The sequence below is a fragment of the Tachyglossus aculeatus genome, chromosome X4, assembly GCF_015852505.1.
Source record: "Tachyglossus aculeatus isolate mTacAcu1 chromosome X4, mTacAcu1.pri, whole genome shotgun sequence".
Taxonomy (NCBI): domain Eukaryota; kingdom Metazoa; phylum Chordata; class Mammalia; order Monotremata; family Tachyglossidae; genus Tachyglossus; species Tachyglossus aculeatus.
This window is the reverse complement of record NC_052098.1, coordinates 52,518,601-52,525,459: the sequence shown is the minus strand read 5'-3', so window position 1 is coordinate 52,525,459 and position 6,859 is coordinate 52,518,601. Positions and strand designations below refer to the sequence as shown.

The following is a 6,859-nucleotide window of genomic DNA, read 5'->3' as shown; positions in this document are numbered from 1 at the left end:
AAAGCAAAACATATTAACAAAATAAAATAAATAGAATAAATATGTACAAATAAAATAAATAAATAGAGTAATATGTACTAACATGTATACATATATACATATATAATGACTGTGGACACTTCCACAAGGAACTCCACACCCACTTTAAAACTTTTTACTAGCTCACAGAACCTCAGGTGTGTAAATTTCTAGTGGAAAGAGCATGGGACTGGAAGTCAGAGGACCTGGGTTCTAATCCCAGGTCTGTCAATAGCCTGCTGTGTGACCTTGGACAAGTCACCTAACTTCTCATTGCCTCAGTTGCCTCATCTGTAAAATGGGGGTTGAATTCCTGTTCTTCCTCCTACTTGGACTGTGAACACCATGCAGGACACCTAATTGACTTGTATTTACCCTCCCCAGCACTTAGAACAGTGCTTGACAACTGCTTAGCAAACACCATAAAAAATCTACTGTACTCTGCCAAGTGTTTAGTACAGTGCTCTGCACACAGGAAATGTAAAATAATAATGATTGTATTTGTTAAGTGCTTACTATGATCCAAGCACTGTTCTAAGCACTGAACACGGTTCCGATTGACTGATTGATAGGGAGATAGCTTTCTATTTGGATTTCATTCTGGAAGTAAAAGTGAGGGTGCAAACCTGAGGTTGAGCTTTTGGATTTATTCCCTCAAAATAAACATCAGGGAGGAGAATATAAACTCACCATAGAAACAAGATTTATATAAACCATAGGGACAAATTCTGATGCATCCCTTGTCTTGTTTCATGTCATATTTTTCTTCCCTTGGCCTCTGTATTCCTTTTGCTTACTTATTTGTGAGTTTAGAAACTTGCTCTAGAAAAATGATTATTGTCTCATGAAGAAGACATGAAAGGGTCAGGAGGAGCTAAGTTTTTCTTGAGGTAAAGCCACAAAGACAAATATTGACAAGCAAAATGGAGGAACCTTTGGAGTTCCATTTAATTACTTGGGGATTATTGTGTTCTTTATTACCATTTCATTTCTATTTCAAATGAAATGTCAGTATTGTATTTTTAAATCCCTCCCTCATCAGCTGCTTAATTTTCTAAATTAAATAGTTGCTTTCAGAATTTGGCCCTGTAGAAAAGGGGAGTCCCAATTTATAGGATGATGATAGCATTTATTTTGTTGAAGGTTCTTCTTCCATGGTAAATTGGAGGTGATGCAGTGAGGTGGCCTTAATACCTGATCTGACAGATAGAAGGGTTTCCCACTGAGAATTAGAATAAACTGAGTTTACCTCAAAACTAGAAACAAACATTAAGCCTGTATATTTCAGCTACTATTTACCACTCTTTTGGACCACTTTCAAGCTGTTACCATTGCCAGGGTGGGCAGGCACTCTCTCGCTATTTGGAAACAAAGCCAAAAATGTTCAGCACCCTGCTTTATACTTCCCCTAGGTCCCTCTGGCATCGTCTCATGTACTTAAAAACCAAGATGTGAAAGTGTCATTTTACGAGGAAGGTCTTATGAACCTACTGTCTCTTACCATTCCAGTCCATACTTGGCTCTGCTGCCCTGATCATTTTTCTACAGAAACATTCAGGATATGTAACCCCGCTCCTCAAAAAACTCCAGTGGTTACCCGTCCACTTCCGCATCAAACAAAAACTCCTCACCATTTGCTTTAAGGCACTCCACTACCTTGCCTCCTCCTACCTCACCTTGCTACTCTCCTTCTACAACCCAGGCTGCACACTTTGCTCCTCCAGTGCTAACCTTCTCACTGGGCCTTGGTCTTGCCACCGACCCCTAGCCTGCATCCTGCCTCTGGCCTGGAGTACCTTCCCTCCTCAAATCCTATGGACAATTACTCTCCCCCTCTTCAAAGCTCTATCAAAGGCACATTCTCCTTCATGAGTTCTTCCCAGACTAAGACCCCCCTTTCCTCTTCTCCCGCTCCCTTCTGGGTCACCCTAACTTGCTCCCTTGGTTCTTCTCCCCTCCCATCTCCACAGCACTTATCTACACATCTGTAACTTATTTATTTTCATTGCTGTCTGTCTCCCCCACTCTAGACTGTAAACTTGTTGTGGGCAGGGAATGTGTCTGTTTATTGTTGTATTGTACTCTCCCGAACACTTAGTACAGTGTTCTGCACACTCTAAAAAGGCCTTCTTTAGACCCCACAGCTCTGCTATGGTTGTTCATGTTTTTAGGCCTCCCCCATTAGAGTGTAAGCTCCTTATTAGTAGGAAATGTATAATAATAATGATGATGGCATTTGTTAAGCGCTTACTATGTGCCACGCACTGTTCTAAGCACTGGGAGGGATACAAGATGATCAGGTTGTCCCATGTGGGGCTCATAGTCTTAATCCCCATTTTACAAATGAGGTAACTGAGGCCCATAAAAGTGAAGTGACTTGCCCAAAGTCACACAGCTGACAAGTGGTAGAGTCGGGATTAGAACCCATGACCTCTGGCTCCCAAGCCCAGGCTCTTTCCACTGAGCCACACTGCTTCTCTGTTTTGTAATTCCCAAGCACTTAGTACCATGCATTGTCCCAAGTGGAAAAATAAATATTACTGATTGATTGAAGTGGGTACTCAGTACATATATACATACATGCCTACATACCTCTATTACTACCTATTTCAATGGAATTTGTTAAGTACTTACAACGTGCCAGGCACTGTACCACGTGCTGGGTAGATACAAACTTATCAGGTTGGACACAGTCCCCATCCCATGTGGGACTCACACTCTTAAACCCCATTTTACAGATGAGGTAACTGAGGCCCAGAGAAGTGAAGTGACTTGCCCAAAGTCACACAGCAGATGTGGCAGAGCCAGGATTAGTACCCAGGTCCTTCTAACTCCCAGGCCCTTACTCTATCCACTAAGCCCTGCTATTCCACTACTACAACAACAACAACAACAACAACAACAACAACTACTACTACTACTACTACTACTACTACTACTACTACTACTACTACTACTACTACTTCTACCACTGTTCTTGGGGATATGTGCCTTGAACAGTTAAACATCCAGGATGATCTTGGCCTCTTCACGGTCTAAAACAAGTCATCATGAAGGAGGCCAGCATTTTGGGCAGGGAGACGTGCACATTGAGAAGCTGGAAAATGGAGATTTATTTTCTGTGTGAGTCAAATTCATTCATTCATTCATTCAATCGTATTTATTCAGCGCTTACTGTGGGCAGAGCACTGTACAAATGCTTGGGAAGTACAAACCGGCACCAAATAGAGATGGTTCCCAAGCAACAATGGGCTCACAGTCTAGAAGGGGGAGACAGACAACAAAACAAAACAAGCAGGCAGGTGTCAGTACCATCAGAACATATCTATTCCATTTATTTTATTTTGTTAGTATGTTTGGTTTTGTTCTCTGTCTCCCCCTTTTAGACTGTGAGCCCACTGTTGGGTAGGGACTGTCTCTATATGTTGCCAACTTGTACTTCCCAAGTGCTTAGTACAGTGCTCTGCACACAGTAAGCACTCAATAAATACAATTGATGATGATGATGATCAGAATAAATAGAATTATAGCTATATGCACATGATTAATAAAACAGAGTAATAAATATTTACAAATACACCCAAGTGCTGTGGGAGGGGAAAAGGGTAGGACAGAGAAAGGGAGGAGGGGCGATGGGGAGGGGAGGAGGAGAGGAAGAAGAGGGGCTCAGTCTGGGAAGGCCTCCTGGAGGAGGTGATCTCTCAGTAGGGCTTTGAAGGGAGGAAAAGAGTTAGTTTGGCGGATGTGTGGAGGGAAGGCATTCCAGGCCAGAGGTAGGACGTGGGCCAGGGGTCGATGGCTGGACAGGCAAGAACAAGGTACAATGAGGAGGTTAGCAGCAGAGGAGCAGAGTGTGCAGGCTGAGCTGGAGAAGGAGAGAAGGGAGGTGAGTTAGGAGGGGGCAAGGTGATGGAGAGCTTTGAAGCCCATAGTGAGGAGTTCCTGCTTCATGCGAAGGTTGATAGGCAACCACTGGAGATTTTTGAGGAGGGGAGTGACATGCCCAGAGTGTTTCTGTAGAAAGATAATCCAGGCAACAAAGTGAAGCGGGGAAAGACAGAAGGATGGGAGATCAGAAAGGAGGCTAATCCAGTAATCCAGTCAGGACAGGATGAAAGATTGAACCAGGAAGGTAGCGGTTTGGATGGAAAGGAAAGGGCAGATCTTGGCGATGTTGTGGAGGTGAGACTAGCAGGTTTTGGTGACGGATTGGATGTGTGGGGTGAATAAGAGAGAGGAGTCAAGCATGATGATGATGATGATGATGTTGGCATTTATTAAGCGCTTACTATGTGCAAAGCACTGTTCTAAGTGCTGGGGAGGTTACAAGGTGATCAGGTTGTCCCACGGGGGCTCACAGTCTTAATCCCCATTTTACAGATGAGGTAACTGAGGCACAGAGAAGTTAACTTACACAAAGTGACTTACCCAAAGTCACACAGCTGACAATTGGCAGAGTCAGGATTTGAACCCATGACCTCTGACTCCAAAGCCCATACTCTTTCCACTGATCCACACTGCTTCTCAAACTGTTTCCACCTGGTTTCGAACCGGGGATCTTCCGCTTGTGAGGCGAACGTGATAACCACTACACTACAGAAACCAACTGATACCAAGGATGCGGGCTTGTGAGACGGGAAGGATGGTAGTGCAGTCTACAGTGACGGGAAAGCCAAGGAGAGGACAGGGTTTGGGAGGGAAGATAAGGAGCTCAGTCTTGGACATGTTGAGTTTTAGATGGCTGGCAGACATCCAGATGGTGATGTCCTGAAGGCAGGAGGAGCTACGAGCCTGGAGGGAGGGAGAGAGAACAGAGGCGGAGATGTAGATTTGGGTGTCATCAGCATAGAGATGATAGCTGAAGCCGTGGGAGCAAATGAGTTCACTAAGGGAGTGAGTGCAGCCTCCTGGCATTCTCCAGTGTTTTTAATCTGGCTTGTGTGACCGTGAGTAAAACACTTAACCTCTATGACCTCGTTTTTTCCTCTCAATTAATCTTGCTTTTCTCAGAGGATTCTCCATCTGTTGACATCCCTCCTGCCTTCTGAAGCTTCCATCCCTGGAAGTTCTGAACCAACTAGTCACCTAGCAGCTTCCATAGGCTATCGGGCTGCACCACGCCTAGCTCAAATCACGGGAAGCTTTGAAAATCCCTGGAACGGCCCCTTCCAGGGATTATTTCAAGCCTCTAGTAGCAAGAGAAAACCATTTCTGCACACACCTGCAGAGGCAGGTCCCCTATGAGCTGAACCTATATTTCTTAGCATGGAAAAGTCCCAGTGACCACATTTCAGGAAATGGGGAAATTTCCATGGGACCTGGACAGAAATGGATTCTTCTGAGTCCCTTCTTAGTCCATCAGATCCCTCATTGAAATCTAAGGATTTTCCTATAACTCAGAAGCAGTTTGTCTTAGTGGAAGGTGCATGGGATTCGCAGTCAGAGAACCTGGGTTCTAATCCCAGCTTGGTAACTTGTCTGCCATGTGACCTTGGACAAGTCACTTAGCTCCTCTTTGCCTCAGTGACCTCAGTGACCCTGTAAAATGGGATTGACTGTGAGCCCCATGTGAGACTGTGTCCAACCTGATTCAGTTGTATCTACCCCAGCATTTAATACAGTTCTTGGCACACAGTTAGCATTTAACAAATACCATTAAGAAAAAAAAAACCTCAGGAGGATCTCGGGATGTGGAGCTTAGGTGAGCTGGAGCAGAGCCTAGCAAACTCCTCAAGGAAGCTGGGGGACTTATGAACCATATACCCAAATACCCAAGTCAGTCCAGGGGGGACCCCAAAACACCCTGGGATTTATAGAATCATAATAATAATAATAATGGCATTTGTTAAGCACTTACTATGTGCAAAGCACTGTTCTAAGTGCTGGGGTGGCGGGGCGGGGATACAAGGTGATCAGGTTGTCCCGGGCTCCCAGTCTTAATCCCCATTTTACAGATGAAGTAACCGAACACAAAGAAGTTAAGTGACTTGCCCAAGGTCACACAACAGACAAGTGGCAGAGCCAGGATTAGAACCCAAAGCCTCTGACTCTCAAGCCTGTGCTCTTTCCACTGAGCCACGCTGCTTCTCTAGAACACTATAACACTCCTATGCTATTGTTCTCCCAGCTGATCTACTACAACTGAACAATGCCATCCCAGTAAAATGAGTATCTGAAGATATAGTTCAGTCAATCAATGGTAATTATTGAGTGCTTACTGTTTTCAGAGCACTGTATGAACTGCTTGGGAGAGTACAATACAATGGAGTTGGTAGACATAATCCCCGCTCATATAAAATATAAATTAATAGATTATAATTTTAGATTTAGATTAATTATAATCAATAGAGTATAATATAGATTATATTATAATTATAATTTTATATTAATATAAATTAATAGATTATAAATATGTACACAAGTATTGTGGAGCTGAAGGTGGGGTGAATAATAATAATGATAATAATAATAATAATAATAATGGCATTTATTAAGTGCTTACTACATGCAAAGCACTGTTCTAAGCACTGGGGAGGTTACAAGGTGATCGGGTTGTCCCACAGGGGGTTCACAGTCTTAATCCCCATTTTACAGATGAGGTAACTGAGGCACAGAGAAGTTGTGACATGCCCAAAGTCACAGCTGACAATTGGCAGAGCTGGGAATTGAACCCACAACCTCGGACTCCAAAGCCCGTGCTCTTTCCACTAAGCCACGCTGCTTCTCTGCTGCTTCTCTGGAATACCAAGAGCCTGAAGGATACAAATCCAAGTGCACAGACAATGCAGAAAGAAAAAGAAGGCTAAATCAGGGAAGGCCTCTTAGATATGATGTGGCCTTA

At 43.7% G+C, this 6,859-nt stretch overlaps 1 non-coding gene across 1 annotated transcript; it reads right to left on the bottom strand.

The window, feature by feature from the left end:
• Nucleotides 1-4,548: 4,548 nt before the first annotated feature.
• Nucleotides 4,549-4,621, bottom strand: TRNAV-CAC. Its single transcript has one exon. It is a non-coding gene; the product is annotated as a tRNA-Val (tRNA).
• Between the last annotated feature and the right edge of the window lie 2,238 nt (nt 4,622-6,859).